Source organism: Dipodomys spectabilis, unplaced genomic scaffold, assembly GCF_019054845.1.
Source record: "Dipodomys spectabilis isolate Male_0828 unplaced genomic scaffold, ASM1905484v1 ptg000001l, whole genome shotgun sequence".
Classification (NCBI taxonomy): domain Eukaryota; kingdom Metazoa; phylum Chordata; class Mammalia; order Rodentia; family Heteromyidae; genus Dipodomys; species Dipodomys spectabilis.
Genome location: NW_024870678.1, coordinates 20,932,701 through 20,954,484, shown reverse-complemented (window position 1 = coordinate 20,954,484; position 21,784 = coordinate 20,932,701).

Genomic DNA, 21,784 nt, shown 5'->3' with positions numbered 1-21,784 from the left:
GCCATAGGGTTGGTGACACACATCCTCTGTTCCTTCTTAAAGGATGCTGGATCTGAGGTACTTTAACCTTGGAATCACTGTATAGTAAGTTTCCTACTCATACTACTATTGTTGATGCTGTCTTAAATTTCAATATGGGGTCTGGTCTGAGCAATTGCAAAGCAGGACATATTTTTACTGAGCCCCAGCCCCCAGGGAATGGTCTGAGCTCAAGGACACTTGCTATATCCAATCAGAACCCATCATTGAATAGGCAGGCCTCACATGAGCTAGGAGGTGGAACCTTCATTACTATTAGCAATGAGTAATGATTTCTACCAGGTGGTTCAAACCAGTACTTAAGATGTCTATGCCCGGGGTGAGTCAAACAGGGTACCAGTATATTCCGAGAGCTCCTAAGAACCTGCTCAGATTAAAAGGATACTTCAGGGTTAAAATAAAAGAAGTTTGGCTCAGATTTTTCATTAGTAGTAAGTAGTTGTCCTTTGAGAGATGTCCCACATGCTTTATCTATGTTTAAAACTTATCACAATAATACCTAGCATATATGCATCCATTCTCTATAAATGTTCATAGCAAAACATTCTTTGTGCTGAATTAAAGTCGTATTTACCATGATAAAGCTGAGAATAATCTTTGCTTTTTTTGATACCTGCTTTTCATCAAACACCCTTTCATATTATAGATGGTGGAACCAGAGTCAGAAAAGGTAAGTAATTTGCCAAGAGTCACAGAGCCTGTAAATAGTCAGATAGATGAAAGACCTAATTCTATGACCCAAATGTCTGTTTTAAACTCTCTGTTAACATTTACTTTTTTCCTACTATACATCCTATTTCGTATCCAAGGAACAAGTATCAAGGAACAAGTAATAGTATCCACTGTACAATTTGTACACCACAGCCTGGGCTGCATCATTGATAAGCGAGACTTCCATTTTTCCCTCTCATTCAAGTTTAGGCAAAGGCATCTGGCACAAAGTCTTTGTGGTAGGACTAGTCCACAATCAATTTGAGTTTATTTTAAATAAATCTTTCCAAAGCGTAATTAATAAAATTATTACTGTTAAAAGCCTTACATCTGGGTGTTAGACACTGGTTATTCCACAGCTGATGAGTCATTTGCTAAGCTACCCATTGGTTAAGTGGATACTTTGCTGAAAGTGGGTCAGGCACAGGAGGTGGGAGAGAAGAAGTGAATCCCCAGACGAGGCCTCTGCATTCACCATTGCATACTTACTGGCAAGAAGGCAACCTCTAGGGGCCAGGTTTGCTAAATCAGCAGTGAGTCATTTACTGCAGAGCCTAGGGAAAGCTCTGCATTCTCTGGCATGGGGACAGTTCAGCACAGAAGGTAGACTTTTTCCTTTAGTCATTAAGGCCTCATCCACTGGGCATGGCTGTTGAGGGCAAAGCCACAGGAATGAGAACTCAGGGTTTTATACTATTCTTAGGGATTTCTTAGGGACTCCTGGGGTCTGGTTATATTCACTTGGAAAGGTATTTATAGTCCAATCTTACCTATTCTGTGGCCATAGTCTTCATGTAGCTTCTGCAGAACTATTTTTGGAAAAAAAACATACAGAAATATATCCCCAAAAAGTGATCTGATAGAGCAGAAATACCTTGTTACATTATTTAAGAAGAAGGTGAGTTATAACATGTACTTACTGATTATACTTATATGTGTTATACAGTTTTATATATAGTTATATGTGTTATAACATATAGTTATATGTTACAGTTGTAACATGGACTTGCTTACTTACTGATTCACTATGGTAACAGAAGTCCTGAAACTGTAAGTAAAGGCTCATTGATATTTTGTAATTGTTGTTGTTGTTTCTGGTGGTCCTGGGGCTTAAACTCAAGGCCCTAAACTTTTTGCTCAAGACTAGTGCTCTACCACGTGAACCACAGCTCCTGTTCTGGCCTTTTGGTGGTTAATTGGAGATAAGCAAGATATGGGCTTTCTTGCCCAGGCTAGTTTGAACTACGATCCTCAGATCACAGCCCTCTGACTAGCTAGGATTACAGGCATGAACCACTCATGCCTAGCTCAGATTGAATGTTTTTTAGGCAGGGAAATGTTGTATTAGTTCAGGTTTCATTCAAGGAACAAGTAGTAGTATGACAGTTGTATTATCCAGAGATACAGAATCATCAGAATATATACATTAATATATAAATATTATATACATCAATATATAAATATTATATAACTTTATATATATTTATATAATCACAAGATGGGAGTTTACTAAATTGATTTACACAATCAGAGGCTGGATAATCATTCAAGAATACTTTGTACAGATTGAAGAGCCAGGGAATGAGAAAAATGCTTAGTCTAAGTTGCTGGGAGCCCTAGAACAAGAGACATCAACCATGTAGTCTTATTCTGAGGCTAAACTACTAGAATTTCCCTGGAGAACCACTAGCATAAGTCTGCATTCAAAGGCTGAAGAATATGGTGTCTCATGTCCACAGGGAATGGTAGAAGCATCATTCAAGAAGAGTCAAGCAAGAGTGAGTATAAACAAGCTCCCTCCTTTTGTGCATCTTGTTCTCTTGTGTACCCATCCTATTGGACAGTGCAGATCCCATTCAAGGAGGGCCATGCCCACTCAGTGTGTGCAGACTAACTGGCCAATTGCCTCTGGAAGCACACAGAAATTGTGCATTACCAATTGTCTAAGGATCCCTAGATCCACTGATGTTAGTAATCAAGATCAACTATCACAGCAATTTTAATGCAAGGAATTGGGTGTTTACCAAAATCAGTGGAAAGTTGCAGAATAGAGGTCAAGTTTACAGGAGGACATTGGCTTTTAAGGCAACACACTTTCAGCTGTAATCTCGATATCAGGAAACTATTGTTGCCCCTGCTTACACTTCAAAAGCTGATAGTGGACCAAGGGACATGAAGTTTGGCCTTGCATACCTGTCTACCAGAGTTCATGGTCAGCCAGCATGGAGGGCCTGTCCTACCCTTTCAACTTTCAAATCTCATGGAAATGCTTCCCATTGGCACAACTTAAGTCAAACTTGCCATATAAAATCAGCTCAGAAATTGTAAGAGTTTTAGAAACACAGTGTTTAGTATTCCCAAACTGAAATATGAGACAGAAGAAGGGGATAAGGAAGGATGTGAAGACTCAGTAGATACTATCGGATACACATCTGTTATTATGTTAGACTAAAACAAAACATTACTGTGTTACTCCCATAATACAGTATTGCAGGCATAGATAACATATCACTAACACGGATGACTCCACCAGCCAGAAACTACAGTTAGTGTTGCAGATAACTGTTACACAGTAATGGAGTTGTTAGTTCTGGTAATTCAGTTCTACTCTTCATGAGAATTGATCTGATGAAGTTATTTTAAATGCTTACCTCTTTAATGCTTGTTAGGGTCATGGGTGGAAGGGCTGGTCCTCCGGTGGTAGATCTAATCATTGAGGAGTGACTGGAGTTAGTCCATTGGTGGATTCCTAACAGGATGCCATTCTAAGGAGATGGTGGATGGAAACCGGGATGAAGCTTGGTTAGAAGTATGTACTGGAAATACATACTTGTACCCAGCATCTGTCTTTCTCTTAGCTCCCTGCTCCATGAAATGAACAGCCTTCTCTGCCACATGGCCTGACTGCCATGATGCTCAGCCTCATCACAGACGCAGAGCACGGAGCCAGCCAACCAGGCCCTGAAACCATGGAAACCATGAGCCAAGACAAATCTTGTTGGTGTCAGGTATTTTGTCATATCAGTATAGGGACCAGCACACTGATATGAAGTATTTTGATCTGTACTTGCAAAGAAATAGCTTGAATGTCGTGACTGATATGAACTAAATAATTAAAACTAACTTAATTTTAAAAAAATGTACAGGTATGCTGTGTTGAGCAATAGTGATTAACTTATGCTTATTTATGACTAAAAGGAATAATGTTATTAAAGCTGATAAGTTCCATTAATTACATTTTCCTGTGGTTCAATTTGTTTTCCTTTGTGACTAGATTGGATATACTTAACATAGGATAAAGTAGTATTTTCAAGAATGAAGCAGAGCTGGGCATTGGTGGCTCATACCTGTAATCCTAGCTACTCAGGAGGCTGAAATCACAGGATCATGATTCAAAGCCAGCCCAGGCAGGAAAAATATGTGGCACTCTTATCTCCAATAAAACACCAGAAAATCGGCGCTGAGGCTCAAGTGGTAAATCGTTTGCCTTGAGCTGAAGAGCTGAGGGACAGTGCTCAGGCCCAGAGTTCAAGCCCCACACTGACAAAAAAAAAAAAGAGAATGAAACAGAAAAAGAATCCATAGTATTGGTTAATAATATTTGGTTAATACTAAAGGAATTTTTGCGGACTCCAGTCTTCCTCCAAAATAGAATCTTGAGCAGAAATGTGTGTGTGTGTGTGGGGGGGGGGGTGTTTGTGTGTTGGTGTGTGTGTGGGGGGGGGCAAGTGTTCTTGGGATGAACGCTTGAAAGTAGGGAAGGACTTGACTAAACAGGGGGGAGTTGAACTAGTTCAGCTTTCACAGAGGCATTAGAGGATCTGGAATTGAAATTACCCTTCAGAGCTCTCTTGTGTAAGTCACCCTTATTCACCTGCCATGACAATGCTGGATGTAGGCAGGGAGCAAGTGTCACCTTATGTAAGAACAAACTTCCTCCAGTGGGAACATCTCAGGAGAAGCTCATCTGTGCATTGTGTATAGTCAACCCCTCCATCTGGAAAAATGAGTGTCTCATCCCTGAAGGAATGACAGCTATGTATAGAGGATATTATTAATGTAGTAGTATTTTCTAGAGTTCATTAGACCTCACTTCTTTTGCCAGTGTTATTTTCCCATATCTTTTATTTAGAAAGATGGATGTTAATTATTTTTGAGAAGCTCATGGGATGTAGTTTTTTTTTTTTACTTTTTTCCAGTTGCCTTTAAATCATCCTTCTATTTGTCTACTCTGACACACATTTGTCTGCTGAATGAAAATAAGCTCACCAGTCACTAAATTACCTGACACTGTAACAGTGAGTCACTCATACTAAGCTGATTAAAGAAGGCTTAGGTTTTAGCTGGAAATCAAATGCCAATCTTGAACATTGAGGTTTATGATATTTCATGAATCTGGGATTTTTTTGTCCAAAATGTTCTCTACCCACAAGTAAAAAGGTGAGAACTGGGGTTATACTGTGGAGGAAGAATATACAAGAGAAACAAAACTCACGTAGTACATTTTAAATATGATAAAAAAAAAAAAAACAATAGCAAGAAAGGAAAAACCACTTGTGTCCCTATCTTGGGACTCATTTCATTTAACATCATCTTATCTGGTCATATGTACATAGTTTTTGACCTTTTCTGCTTGTCCTGGACTTATACTAGTTATATGCAAATAAGGGAAACCCTGTTTGCACTGTATTTGGTGTTGGTGCCCTACATCTTGTATATACATTTTTCTAATTTGCAGGGAAGGGAAGGGAAATAACAAAATGCTGAAATAAGGCTACAGCTTGACCCATTGTAACAATGAGATGTACAAGACACTATGTTGAAAATGAACTGTACAACTTGGGGGTGGGGGAGGGAGGGATTGGGAAATGGGGAGGCAAGGGATGGTAGGAGAAAAACAAAGGAGGAGGTAACAAAGCTCTATAGGAAATGTGCTCATTACCCTACTCATGTAACTGTAACTTCTCTGTACAGTATTTTACAATATAAACATAAAGAAGCGAGAACTCTGGAATCGGTTTGAAAAATTAGCTCTAAGAGTCAGGAGAATGTCTATCACCAAGACTGTCTGCATTGTGACCTTTCCATCAGAAGTAATGTTCTTGTGATAGCCCAGAAGATAGACTCTAGCCATATCATAACAGAGTTACAATGAAGAAACAGCATTGTCAGTAGAGAAACCCATTTCCCCACTGTCCTTGCCTGAAAACTCCTCCATGCCTATCTGAACGGTCCAGTTACGTAACTCTGTTCTGTGCATCTCACATGTGGTTCCCACATCAGCACATCAACATCCATTGGTATTAGTTCATCCCACTTGGCTAATATTGAAGGAATTTTTGTGGACTCTCCTCCAGTTTTCCTCATCTCTGAATGACCTATATGGGGGACCATTTTCTCTGCTCTATGACCTTTTTGCACCATAGTACAGTGCGTACCTGTGGAGGAATTGGGTTCTATGTCTCTTCATGAGCATCTCATAACAGGATTCATAGTGGTTGGAGCTCAGGGTCCTATTGCTTGGATTTTAATTCTAACCTGATCATCTCCCAGTTGTGAATATTTGGGAAAATCGCTTTACCTTTTGGTATCCTACTTTTTTCATTGGTAAAATTGGGACATGATTGTGCTCATTTATAAGCCTGCTATGTGCATTAGTTGTGTTCATATAGAAAAATTTAACATAGTTATTGGCACATGGTAAATTGAAGGAAGACTAGTACCCTTTGGAGTGTCCAGGTACTCAAGTAGTGCTAACATGTTCATGGATGGTCACAGTATGCATTTTCCCATATTTGTATATTTATGCAATACATTATGAGATTTCCAACACTGTATCTCACTGCTTAAGCAGATATTTTGTCAAGCATCTTTTTTGTGGCCTTCCAATCATACCCCAGATTTCCCATCTGAATTATGAACTGACTCTCTGAGAGAGGAGTTGGCAGGACTGGACAGAAGGCTGTCTATACTTGCCAGCGCTAGTGACAGGAGTGACAAGAATGACCACAAGAATGATCACAGCTGTGTGTCTTATCACTGTGTTTAAACAGAGTTGGAGTTCACACTTCACAGGCACCTGACCAGAGTCCTCACTGCATCCACATCTGAAAGCAAAGCACAGTAAGACATTTGTACTGCAGGAGTTTCCCCCAACATCCATCTTCAGTATTTCTTTCTTAGAGTCTTCTGTGCACTTAAGCATCTACATATTTGAAATCACAGATAAAACTAAGACTGGATTGGTGGACTTTGTAGGTAAGTAATCTTCAACCTGTCAGAAGTTTATTATGTGACTGTTCTAAGCAATTCTTGTCCCAATGGGAATGGGAAATCTGTGTTTCTTTTTTAATTTGAATTTTATTGTAAAGGTGATGTGCAGAGGGGTTGCAGTTATATAAGTTTGGTAATAAGTACATTTCTTTTTGCGCAGCCTTACCACCTGCCCTCCTCACCCCCTTTGCCCCTGAAGTTCATTTCCAATATAGTGTCTAGTGAGTATCACTGTTGAACTGGTTCACACTTTGTCCCACTGTTTCTGTGCTTCCCCTTTCCCTCCCTCAATCAGATAAACTCACACACAAGACAAAGGGGACAGAAATAAAAAAACAGTGACATTAGAGAATAAACCAAATGGAAAAAAGAAAGAACTGCGAACAGTACAATAAAGAAAACCTTTTGTTTCCATTTCTTAGAGTTCATTTTGATAAATGTCATTTTATATGGTCATATGCACATAGCTATTGAGCCATTATGATCCTCTGCTAAGAACATCCTAGACATATTCTAGTTATCACAAATACAATCTGTTTCTTTGGGTCTAGCTCAGTTTGCTTAATATAATTTTTTCCAAGTTTTTCCATTTCCTTACAAATGGGTCACCCCATTAATAATGATTATTAATAACAATAATAAAGACCTAAAGAGAGATTTTGCTGCAGAAGAAAGAAGAATGGCCAATCGACACATGAAGAATATTCAACATCTCTGACCATAAAAGAAATGCAAGGACTGGGAAAGTAGCTCAGTGGTAGAGTGCTTGCCTTGCATGCATGAGACCCTGGGTTCAATTCCTCAGCACCACGTAAGCAGAAAAAGCCAGAAGTAGTGCTGTGGCTCAAGTGGTAGAGTGCTAGCCTTGAGCTGAAGAGCTGAGGGATGGCACTCAGGCCCCACAATCGACAAAAAAGAAAAGAAAAAAAAAGAAATGCAAATCAAAACAAAATTGAGATTCCACCTCACCCCAGTTACAAAGGCCATTATTAAGAAAACAAATGGCTGGGTGCTGGTGGCTCACACCTGTAATACTGGCTACTCAGGAGGTTGAGATCTGAGGATCACAGTTCAAAGCCAGCCTGGGTAGAAAAGTCCATGAGACTCTTACCTCCAATAAACCACCAGAAAACAGGAAGTGGCGCTGTGGCTCAAGTGGTAGAGTGCTAGCCTTGAGCTGAAGAGCTGAGGAACAGCCCCCATGCCCAACCAAAAAAAAAAGAAAAAAGAAAAGAAAGAAAACAAATAATAGCTGATTCTGGCGGTGATGTGGCCAAGAGGGAATGCTATTACACTATTTGGGGGAATGTAAACTTAAAACACTAATTATTACCCAGCAATCCCACCTCTGGGCATTTACTCAAATGACCATAAACCAGGCCACACTAAAGCCACCAGCACAACTACATTCATTGCAGCATTATTTACCCTAGCTAAAATATGAAATCAACCCAGAAGTCCCTCAGTGGATGAATGGATCAAGAAAATGTGGTATATATACACAATGGAATTCTATACTTCCTTCAGAAAGAATGGCAATGCCTCATTTGTAAGAAACTGGATTTCTTTTTAAACTGTCATGCATTTCTTGTTTTTTGATTTTTTTTAAGTATAACACTGTGCTTTGCCTGGGTAGAAAATGAAAGCAAAAGAAAATGAAAAAGAATCATTAACCAAGGCCCTGCTTTTCCTCTCGTGTGGAGTTCAACATCCAGAACTTTGTAAAGGATTTGTCAGTGTGGGTTCAAGAATTTTTCTCATGACATAGGCACTTTCTACTGATTCCATTTGGGAACCTTAAGTGCCACTGCCTAGTGATTGCCAGAGTGAGTAATCACACTCAAAGATCTGAATGTTCTGCTTGAATAACAGACAGGACTTTCTAATACAAAAGTCAAAGACTGAACAGAGATTGTTTTTTCTTTTCTTTCCAAGACATGGACTTACTTGATTGTCATTTTTTTCAAATAAAGAAGTTATAGTAACTATTTAGAAAAGTAAATAGGATTTGGAAGTATGGGACATTTTAGAGTAGACTAGAATAAGCAAAAAAATTCAGAACCTAGAATATAATTTTAAAAGCCAAATATCATACTCAAGTTATCAGAACATCTGTACTGTGTACAGGATTTGGGGTAATAGGAAGAACTATCTGGCTTTGCTTTTCCTTTAACATTTGTATTTTTCAATTCTGCTTTGAAGCGGTGAAAATTGTCTTGAATAGTAAGTTATTTTTTAGTTGAATAAATCAGTATAATAATCCTTGTGAAACCCAGTAAGTTACTAATCATATGCGGTTACACTTTTATAAGAAACAAAGATCTCAGATTATTTAAACCTATGCATGATGTATTTCTCCTTTCTATTTCCTTGACATTCCCTTTGCATCCTTCATTTACCTATAACAACAATTACCTTTTCATTCCAGAAATCAGCTACATGATTTCAGAAACAAAAAAGCACAAAGTGAAACAACCGTGTTTGAGACTTTAAATTGCCAGCTTCAAAAAGCATTGGGGAAGAAAATGCTATGCTTCCATTTCTTTTACCAAACAGAGGAAGAACAAAATTTTTTCATGGCTTTTATTTGTTTTTCAAATCATACTGTCCTCAACTTTTAAAAATAATAATCTTCCTTGACACTCATTTAATAATCATGAATGATCTATGACTTTATTATAAAGTACTCATCTAATGATCTATTTCCTTTACCCCAGAGGCCAAGTACAAAGCTAGGGAATTATCTTGGTGATACTTTTAATAACTTCCTGTGGGACTGCAAGCCGCAACCAGAGCAGACTTTGGAAAGGAGTTAATCATGTAATTTTTACAGATTAGACACCACAGGGTTACTAATGAGAAACTTCAGTTTAGTGATAAACTATTTTTTTCCAGGAATATTTTGAGAGGCCTGTAACCTTTGGCTGACACCCAGCAAGGCTATTAGTTTAACCATAGATGCACTATCAAACACACAAGAAGTTAGCACAACTAGAAAAATTGATTGTAAGAAGAGTTTTGTTATAAAGAATTCAGGAACAGATGGAAAGGACAAAGGGAATTAAAAGAGAAGACAAACATAAAAATAAAAATAAAAAAAAACCCTTATCAACTTCCATAGGCTGGCCTAACTTCAGCTTCCAATATCTATTCAAGCCTATGCTCAGGATGGAAACCACAGTTCACGTGGAAATGTCATACTGCCCTCTGTTCCATAAACATGTATCATCCATCACTAAATATTTAGATCTGAATTGTTGGAGCTGAGTTCTGTGCCAGGGGGAGGGGGATTAATTCCTTTCAAGGTTTTACATGATGGATTTTCCACTGAAGTAAACATCCGAGAAGAGCTCACACTAAAACCAGAAAATATATAAATGCAGTTTAAAGTTTAATTAAGTCAACATTATTTAAAGTGGTTGTCATATTTTTATAGCAAACGTTTCATGTTTATTTTGTATGGCTCTTCATAAATAGCCTCTCCTGATCAGACAAAAGGCACAGCTAGGTTACAGTCAAAGGTCCTCCACCCAGGAGAATATTTCTGAGCTGGGGATATTGTAACCTTTCTCCATTATCTTTTGTTTTAAAAGCTAGCAAGTTACTAGACCCTGGAATAATATTTTGTTCAGAAAGTATGCTTGAAAAGCCTTTAAAGTTTCATCCGTGGGACTGTGGGAAGATAATATACCCACATAGAAAGGAACACAGAATAACAAATGAACCAGAGTAACCCAAGTGAAAAAATAAAAATAAAAAACAACTTTCAAATTATTGAGTTCTTTTAGTGACAGAAAGCATAAGAAAGGAAATGCCTAAATGAATTTGAGTTGATACTGACTTAGCCTCTTAAAATACTTTTTCTTAAAAAATAAACTATTTAAATACATTTAAATCTCTAACTCTCAGTATTCTGGGCACCTGATTTGGGGGTCTTATTAAATGGAAGTTGATGGTCATACACTTATGTGTAATGGATACAGTCTTCAAAGAGAAAGAGCATGGGAAAACATAGGCCAGCCTAATTGAGTTTCTCACTGGGACAAATTAACGTGCAGTTGTATGTAATATAGACTTTCTTTTTTTAAAATACTTTTTTTATTGTGAAACTATTGTACAGAGGGGTTACAATTACATGAGCAAGGTAATGAGTACATTTCTTATGAAGCATTGTTGCCTCCTCCTTTGTTTTTCCCCTACCATCCCTGCCCTCCTATCTCCACAAGGACACCCTCTCTCTCTCCCCTCCCTCCCCACTAACATTGTAAAGTTCATTTCCCAACATAGCATCTTGTACGTCTCATTGTTGCAATGGGTCCACCTGTATCCCTATTTAACAATTTGTTTTTCTCCCTTCCCCTCCCCGACTTTCTTGTTTCCTTTTAAGTTCCCTCAATCTGTCTGTGAGAGCGCTATATCTTCCTAAAGAAAGCAATTCCTATTTGAAGAAGTCTACAATGAGACTTTTAGAATTTGAATATAGCCTTAAGACTCTAGCCTAAGTGTGCTGTTTTATGAGAAAATAACCAAGGCTGAGGGAAGGTGATTGTCCAAGTTCACATACTAACTGGAGGCAAAGCATGTGTAGAACTCATGTTTCTTCCATTCCGTTTTCCTGTTTCTAAGATAGGTCTCATAATCTGGGTATCTGCAGAAGTTCACACAAAGTGCAAGAGATGGTCTTGAGAAGATAAACCTGTAAAACTGAGAAGATACAGATTTTTCAGAGAGCCAGTGATTTGGTGCAAAATCTTAATTACAGAGTGTAAGTTTGATTGTGTGTAAAACCCAGTGGATGTCATCAGTTATCACTGGTATCTGGTCCTTGTTTAAGAAGGTACACGCTAAAGACAAGATGTTTTGCCAAATTACCAAATTAAATAGAATTTTACCTTTTTTTCCCCCACATTGTGGTTCATTAATTTTTTGACAACACTGTGTGTGTGTGTGTGTGTGTGTGTGTGTGTGTGTGTGTGTGTGTGTGTGTGTGTGTGTGTGTGTGGAGAGAAAGAGAGAGAGAGAGAGAGATGGTTCTCATTCCTGAAATGAAAATATGTACCAAATAACAAAGTACATGCTATCACAATGCTTATTATCATTTGGACTAGAGTTGAAAAATGTTGAAAAATATTTTAAGCATAGTGAAATTTGACAAGCAAATCACATATTTTGTCATTCTTTTCTACTGAGAAAATGTCTCTTTACATGTTTAAACTTCACATATTTAAAGCATCTGTTGTGAATAATTTATCGCAATTCAAAAGAATTAGAAAGGAGCATTTAGTTAGAGAAGCATGCTTAAAGCAACATTTCAATGAAGATTAAAGGAATACCAGTATAAAATCCTTGTGTCTTTATAGTGATATTTCTCTACAAAGGAATGTCAATATAAAAATTTAAGAATATGTCAAACACCTAAATTACTACCAATAATTGCTACTTATCAGCTCTCTATACATCTCTTGATTTTATTTAGTTTTTCTCAACCTGAATGTGAAGTTAATTTAGTTGCAGATTATTTTATCTCAGATTTCTACATAGTTCTCTCTGTCACAAAGTGAAAAATTACTGTATTTTTACACAAATCTATTGGTCTGCTAACTCACTTACCTGAAGGTGACATGCTTTAGAAATAGACATGATTATAGGGGAGAAAATTTCAGATTAAAATTATGACCATTTTCATATATGTATAAGGTATTTGGCCATGTTTATTCCCTAGGTCTTTTGTACAACTAATTTATAAATTTTTAAAAAGTGAATAAAAGTCATTATTACCTGACATAAAAATATTATGCAAAATGCAGATGAATTACTAAAATCTTGTATTCAAGATACTATCCCTAGTTTAATTACAATCTCAAAAGAGATTATCAAAAGAGCTGTTGGAAGACCCATTTAAACTCAATTAAAACAAAAACGGTGAAGTACAGCTTCTACTTACTTACTAGATACTATGATATTTATCTCACATAAAAATTATTTCATGGACTAATTCTATTATTTAACTGTACTTTAGTAATTTTTACCATCTCCTGACTTTGAGTAATATACCTGTATAACCTGCAGCTCCATATATCTACTTTGAAGGAATTATCATTTAGTTGCTACCTTCATAGATGTAGAAGAAATAAATTCAAGTAAATTTGTATATATGTACTATATGGGTGATCCCCACCGGTAGATTCTTAAAGGTATTTATTGAAAAAGTGATGGGTTACAGTTACATAAGTCAAATAATGAGTGCATTCCTTTTGGAACAGTGTCAACTCTCCCCTCATTTTCTCCAGGTTTTTTCCTCTTGATCCCCTCCCCCACTCAAGTTGCATATAGTTCATTTTCAGCATAGTCTCTATCAGTATGTATATGTGTGTGTGTGTGTGTGTGTGTATGTGTGTGTGTGTATGTGTGTGTGTATATATATATATATCACCCTTTGTCCCATCGCTTTTGTGCCCCCCCCTTATGCTCCCCAAAACAGACAAACTTACATACAAGACAAAAGGTACAAAAAACAAAAACAGTGACAAAGAAGAAAAATATCAAAAAGCAAAATAACAAAAAAAAACCTCATTTCTATTTCTTGGAGTTTATTTTGATAAACATCATTTTGTATGTTCATATGCACATAGCTATTGAGCCTTTATGATCCTCTCCTAAGAATATTTTCCTTTGGTCTCACTGTGTAAGTCTCTACAGACCTATACAGGTCTGTATCATGTCCAAGTGTATTTTTCCCTCTTTTACAATCATCAGCGTGTTTACTTATAGATTTATAGGCACCTTCTAGTTACAACAAATGAGGGAAGCCATGTAACCTATGTATCTCTGGGTCTGGCTTACTTCACTTAATATAATTGTTTCCAAGTCTTTCCATTTCCTTACAAATGAGGCAATGCCATTCTTTCTAATGGAAGTGTAAAATTCCATTGTGTATATATATCACATTTTCTAGATACATTGGCCCATTGAAGTACATCAGGGTTGATTCCTTATCTTGGCTATGGTAAACAATGTTGCAATGAATATGGTTGTGCTAGTAGCGTAACAAATAATGAAACTGAAATGGAAACAAAAGTCCCCTTCCAAGAAAAGCCCAGGACCAGATAGATTTACTTCCAGATTATATAAGGCCTTCAAAGGAGGCCTTATATATCAAAGGATAGCCAATACTCCTCAAATTCTTCAAAGAAATAGAAAGGAAGAGATCACCCCCAAATTCATCCCCCAAACAGATATGGACTCATCAAAGAAAGAGAACTATAGCCCCATTTCCTTGACAACTATCATCAATGCAAAATTTCTCAATAATATTCTAGTCAACCAAATTCAACAACTAACCAAAAAAAAATAATACACTATGATCAAATGGTATTCATTCTAGAGATGTAAAGCTAGTTCAATATACATATCAAACTAATGTAATTCAACATGTAAACAGAAACACGGACAAAAACCACATTATCATCTCAATAGATGCAGAAAGGACATTTGACAAGATTCCACATGCCTTTTTGATAAAAAGCTTCGGAGAAGTTAGGAATCCATGAAACATTCCTCAATATAATAAAGGCTGTACATGTAGATATTTTAATTGAGACGAGGGAAGTATCACCCATAAAATTCTACTTTCTTTCCCATTGTGTGGAAAAGCTTTCTTCGATCACACCTAACCTCATCCAACTAGCCTTCAGGAGAAAGGATCCCCATGCTCATAACTTGGTGACCTACAAAACATGCGAGTATAAGTTAATTCATTAATGGACTCTCAAGGGAAGCATGTATGCAGCTAGGATTTCCAACCCATTTATTTTGTTTAAACATTTCCTCTAACAGAGTTATTTATACATGATGTAGGGGAACTAGAGTGGGTGCTAAAGGTAGGGCCAGATAAAAATCTTTCTAGATGTAACTTACAGGTAGTAAATCTTGGGCTTTTATCAAGAAAAGCCTTTAGCAAGCAGAATGTTCAAGTGGAAAGTCTTTCAAAACAAAACATGTTACATAATGAAGAATCACTCTTAAGCTTTAATTAGTTTCCCAAATGTTTATCATTAATACATTAATTGATTCCATAATTACCTGTTACATCCTGGGAAAGTTCATAAGATGTGATGAAATGTAGCTTTCCTATCTTCAACCCTGACATGAAAGATTGGTGTAGGATTCTTCATGAGCCTCCCCATCATATATAAATATGTAGATTCACATTTAATTTATATATAAGACTTTTAAAACAAGTTATATGATATTTGCAATTTGTATGGGCATGACATTTCAGGCCTTTGGGCCTTACTGAGTCTGATGACTAAATAAATGAAATTAAGTTCACTATACCTAATTAATCTAGGAACATCATCGGTTTCCCAAGTTCATCCGTTCTAATTAAAAGGTAGGATTTTCATTTGAGATGAAATAGATGAGCCTCAAAGGAGACTCCATTCTTTCTTTTACTAGAAGACCTCACAGGAATGTTCAGGGAAGAGTCTGAAAACAGATACAAATAAGGCTGTTATTTGACCTAGTAACTATAAACTAGTAACTATCTTTCCTGTTTTCAAGGAGCAGAGAAATTAATTTCACATATGTTCTATATAAACTATAAATCATATAAACTTCATCATATTTAAGTGCAAATATCAGCAAAAAACCACTACATTCCCCTGGTAAAACATCTCTTAAGTTAGTTGTGTTTTGATATACTCTAAATTTGGTATATAACTTCTTTTTAATGTTTATTATTAACAAGCTCATATCCCACAGGATAATAAGGTCGAAAGCCTTCATACTGAAAACTTGGTGATGTGCAATGCTACGTATTGTTTAACTAAAAAGCAAGCAAATGTATTTTAATAGCTACAAGTGGGCGATGTGAAAATGGAAACTGGGTGTAAGGATTATGAAACAAGAAAGCTTTTATTTCATCATAGATTGAAAAACTGAGTAAATAATTTCAGATCCTAATCATTATGATCATGAAAGTAGAATGGAGTAAATGCAAAGCAGAGTTTTATTGAAAAAAAATGTATACATTTAACTTGAGAGAGCAAGAACATTTTACACTTCTGCCACCAAGTTCAAAAATGAGAAAAAGCAGAGTAACCCGCTAACAGAAACATGCATATGATTTGATGGCCAAACTCCCCAATGAAACAAATTCCTAGAAAACACCCCCATTTCACCTCAGAGCTGCGAGCACACCAGCCACAGAAGTTATGGCAGCAGCAGATACAACAACTACAACCAAAATTATATACAACATAGAGATGAAAGTATTAAATAGTAGACAGATTCATCTATAGTAAGTTCTCCCTAGTCATTTGTTGAATAGATTGAATGTTAACTAGCTGTTTTCCATGATAAAATCATTAACTCAAAGATAAGAACTATTAAGAACCTACCAGTGCTTGGTAGAACATGCACTTCTCTCTCATTCTCCAACAATTCCTGTGGGAGTTTTATCATTTCTGTTCTGAGGATGAAGAAAGCAATGCCCAGAGTGAGAAGTAACTTTCCCAAGACCAGGCATTTAATAAGTGGTCAAGCTGTTACATGAACTCAGGCTGATCTGATATATGGTCACATTTGTTCCATTGCACCAATGCCATAAACACTAAAACCATGATATAAAACATGATTTTAAAGGAAATATTGAGCTTTCAAAAAATTGGAGCTCTAGTTTTCCTCCCTTAAGGAACCAAACTGTAGCTTGAATTGTGTGAAGCAGTTTATTAACTGAACCCAAAATTTCACAAAGGAGGTGCCAAGGCAGAGATACTGGTAGGAAGATTTTGAAGAAAGAGCTGCGGTAGATTGGGAACAAAAAATAGACACCGACTCCTCTCATCCAGGCATCACACCCTTTGAAAAGGGATTTTGTAACTATTCCCATCAAGAAATGAAGTCCATTTCTCTAATCCGTTAAAGCTGGTCTTGACCAGATGACTTGGTTTGGCCAATCAGTATGGTAAACACAATGAAGCAGAGCTGTGTGCTTTTGGTGAGAAACATTACCATCACACTTGAGGAAGTCCATTCTAGCCTATAGGACAGGCTTCTTCCAAGAAGGCTCAAGGCACTGTGACCTACAGCCTGAATACTGACTTCTAGCTGGGCACCGAAACTTCCTACCTCAGCCATGGTCCCAGTGAACTACCGTGAGCCCATGTGAGGTCAGGGCAGCTGCCTAGCTGGAGGCCAAATTCCTGACCTGCAGATTCATGAGCTAAATGTTTTGTTTCTTTGAACCACACACATGCAAGGTATTTGTGAGCGTAGAGAACACTACTTATACATGAATTTAACTCATGCACAGACTCCAGTGGCGACAATGAGATTGCATGTCCATCTCTTTGTGATCAAGTTGGGCAGTTAGAGGGCTTGCTTGCCAGGAAAAGCTTTTTTTTTTTTTTTTTCTGAAATGAGTTAGCTGAATTCTGTACGAATGGAAGCGTAGTTTTGTTAGAATCCTGCTTCTGGAACTGGGAGAGGCTTGGCTCAGACATTGTTTCCTCAGGATCTCTACAGCCAACACAGTGGTACATATTCATTGGCTCCATTATGACTAGGGTTCCCTCACTTCCTCAGCCAAGGAGTATCGCTCATTACAGTTAATGACTGACTTGGGATAAAGATGACTACGGTAACATTGCATTAGAAAACATTTTTTTCAAATTCAGCTTTTCTTCTAATTCTAAGCAGACTATTTTTGGACTTCTAAATGCATGAAAGGCCTGTGCCTTGCGCAGCTAGTGAACAAATCAGCCTAGTCAGACATTATGAAGGTAGGAACTCCTTTGCATCTTTCCTCTTTCCTAATCTTTAGAACTCCATTTTATAACCAGTTGAGATGTGTGTGTGTGTGTGTGTGTGTGTGTGTGTGTGCGCTTGCGCGCACACACATGCATGTGTGTGCATGTGTGATCTCTGCAGCCCAATCTACATCCATATCTCACAACTTAGGAACTTTCTGTAGACAGCTAGAACTAGAGAGTTTGCAGAGGACATAACCATTCATATCCTACAGTGACCAGCAAAAGAAAAAAAAAAAGAAAAAGAAACCCAACACTGGGGAATCTTCAATATAAACATTAATAGTTTCCCACATCTTTGTTTAGAGAATAGCCCAAGGATTTCTAAACTTTTAGATCGTATTCATTCCAGAACTGTTTCACTTATAGCCACATAAATCTTCATCTTTTAGAAGTTCCATGATTAAGACCCTGGAAACTAGAGTCACAGAGAATTCACAGGTGATTTGTATAAAGCAAATCTGATTTGGGTCATTCAGGAAATATGGCATTTTGTTACAGTAGGCCGAGCCTGGCTCTTAAAGCAGTTACAAGAGGATATAGGCTCCACAAAGAAACATGGAAAAAAGGAGTTGGGTAAAAAGAAAACTATTTGGTCACAAATGGGATTTTTTTTTTTATTCAGCAATTTTTTAAGTTATTCTTTTCCTTGGTGGACCTTTCCACTATTTACCACTGCCATCAATTGCATGGTCACTTTCGCATCAAACACACTTTCTTTTTTCTTTGTGATACTGGGGTTGGCTTGAACTCTGGGGCAGGCTCTTGCTAAGCAGACACTTATTCCATTGAGCCATGCCTCCAGCCCTGCTGGTTACTTGTGAGAGAGATCTTACTTCTAAGTATGTGTATGTTAAGATTCCTGGCACAGCTAGAAATAACAGGCGTGTGTCACAATCCTGAGACAGGATCTCACAAATTTTCTACCCTGTTGGCCTCAAGATCCAATCCTTCCATCACAGACTCTTCAAATAGAATTACAAATGTGAGCCACCTGCACTAGGCTGGTGTTTGAACTCAGGACCTCCTTGCTAGCCAGGTGTTTTATCACTTGAGCCATGCCTCCAGCCCTAGATCAGAGATGCTTGAAGTTCAGGTTTTGAAGTGAGACTTCCTTTGTTCAAATCTCATCCATACCACTAAGAGATCATAAAAATTTTACAAGTTTCTGTGATACCTCTTAAGATCTAATAGCCTCATCTAGAAAGTGTAGATGATGTTAGCATATTTTACTGGAATATTATGAGCACTAAATGAATTACTACACAGATTTTATTTACTATAAATAACATTTTACAAAGTTTAGATTTATATCTTCTCTCCTTCCTTTCTTCCTTCCTTCCTTCCTTCCTTCCTTCCTTCCATCCTTCCTTCCTTCCTTCCTTCCTTCTTTCCTCTATGCTTTTCTTTGCAATTCTTTTTTTGTTTGTTTGGAATTAAATTTTCTTCTATCCTCTTCTATTGCTTTCATATTTACTAACAACTCATGAAGTCCAGCCACAGTGAAGGTCCGGCTCTGAGGAGCTACACAAACATATGGCTCTTCTGGAAGGTCATGTTGATGTGACATTTAGAGATGGAATAAACAGTTGAACTAAGGCAGTGAGTATGCTCAGGAATTGGACTACAATGCATAATAATAATAATAATAATAATAATACTTCCAAATTCCAAGGCAGGGTGGGACATTTCAAGGTATTGTTTCTGACTCCAAGTTGCTTATTCAAGTTCCAGGGTAGTCTCCTTATTGTCAATATCATCAGATATACAATATTACAACTTGGTTATGAGCTGCTGTTTTCTGTTGGAAAAAAGGAGATCTGGCCTATATTTTGGAAGCACACGCTTTAACCTCAAAGGAAGATTTGTGTGAAAATCTGCTTTATATGCTTCTCTTTCTTCCAGTATTTTGAAATGATGAAAATGGAAATACTACATCACTGGCCTTTATGCAAATATTTGATTACTTGTGGGCATTAATATAGTTCAGTCTGTGTTTGTTTATTTGCCGTCTTAAGAATGCCTAAGGGAAAGTGCAGAAGTATATATGTGTGTGCGTGAGTGTGTGTGTGTGTGTGTGTGTTTGTGTGTGCGTGCACACACATATCTGTGTATTTGCTGGATAGAGAAGCCACAAAGGCAATGAAAAAACACTTAGTTTTCTTTATGGAAGTAGTCAAACCCAGATTTGGCATTAAAGAAATTAATGCCAAATTAATGCCTGAATTGAAATGATTAGAGAAAGCTTGGGGTAAGGCTTTTAGTTTTAGTTTTTCTGTTTGATTTTGATTGGATTTGGTCATTAACATGCCCGATACACATATACAATGGAGAATTTTTCCCCCATAAAGAACATGCCGGGCACCAGTGGCCTATACTCCTAGCTACTCGGGTCTGAGATCTGAGAATCATGATTTGAAACCAACCTGAAAGGAAAGTCTGTGAGACTCTTATTTCCAATTGACCACCAGAAAACCAGAAGTGGCTCTGTAGCTCAAAGTGGTAGAGCACTAGCCCTGAGCAAAAAAGCTCAGGGACAATACTCAGGCCCTGAGTTCCAGCTTTATGATCAAGAACAACAGCTAAGAACAAAGTTATGCCATTTTCATGGAAATGTGTAAACTAGAGATCATCTATTACATGAAATAAGCCAGACTTAGACAAATATTGAATGTGTGTTTTCTCTTATATGCAGAATCTAGATGTTTAAAAAAACATGAATATTAATTTAGGGAGAGAATAGTATGAGATGGGAGGTGAGGATAAAAGAACAAGATTGAAGCATATTATATTGTATATATGAAAATGTCAAAATGAATTCCATATAAAAATTTTGGAGAGAGGATAAAAAAGAATAGTAAAGGAAGCAAACACAATCAAAGTACATTAAATACAAGTACAGAAGCATGAAAATGATACTATTCACTTTGTATCATCAATATACACCAATACAAAGAGGCCCTTACATGATGTTAGGTAGTGTACTGTTGTATACCCAGTAGACACATAGTAACCATTGAGGGATGAACGAATAAATCAAGAAATAAATTCATTATTATAACTGGTGGGTTATATAAGATTGAATTACCTGGATACCTTTTCTGGAGGAAGCCACCATCAAGGAAATTGGAATAAACAGAAGTGACACAATGAAATACTAGGATAAAAATACTTAAAGGATAAAATAATCTGTAGTTATAAATGTAGAAGTTAAATTCTAGTTACTATTAATCTAATGACAGTGGAAAACCATCTGCAAGACTACTTTCTGTGGCGATTAGTTGAGAAAAAGGAGTAATGTATGTATGGCTTGGTATTTTATTTTACATCGTATTTCATCACAATGCTGGTGACAGAACCTAGAGACCTGTATATAATACAGGGATGTACATACTCAGGGATGGAGCTGGACTGAATATCTGCCACAAAGAAAAAGTTATGAATGAATAGAAGCAGAACATAAAGAAGCATTGAGGAAGTAAAGATAATTCTATAGCTGAAATATTCACTTGCTCTCTACAACCACATCTCCCTCATGATCAGGAGCTTTAGACTAAGAACATGAAACAGACTTTAACATGCTTGCATATTTCAATATGCAAAACTGATAAAATATCAATTTGTACCAACTAGTAAAGAGATGTTAAACAAACTTGGGGGAAATGACTACTATTCAGGAAATACACATATGTTTAGCTTTGTGTTTAATGATTCGAAGAATTATGAAGTTTGGACCTGGGTTTCACAGAACTTCTTCTGTGAAGAAGAAAGAAACTGCTTGTTGATTCAAAGGTGTGAGGAATCTAAAACATTCTAGACACTTCTCAACTTCACGAAATCATTGTTGTGTCTCCTAGTGGAACCATGCCTTGCTCTGGAAAGCAACACCGATTTTGTTAGTGGATCACTAGGAATAATAATGAATAGATCCATTGCTATGTATTATCCTT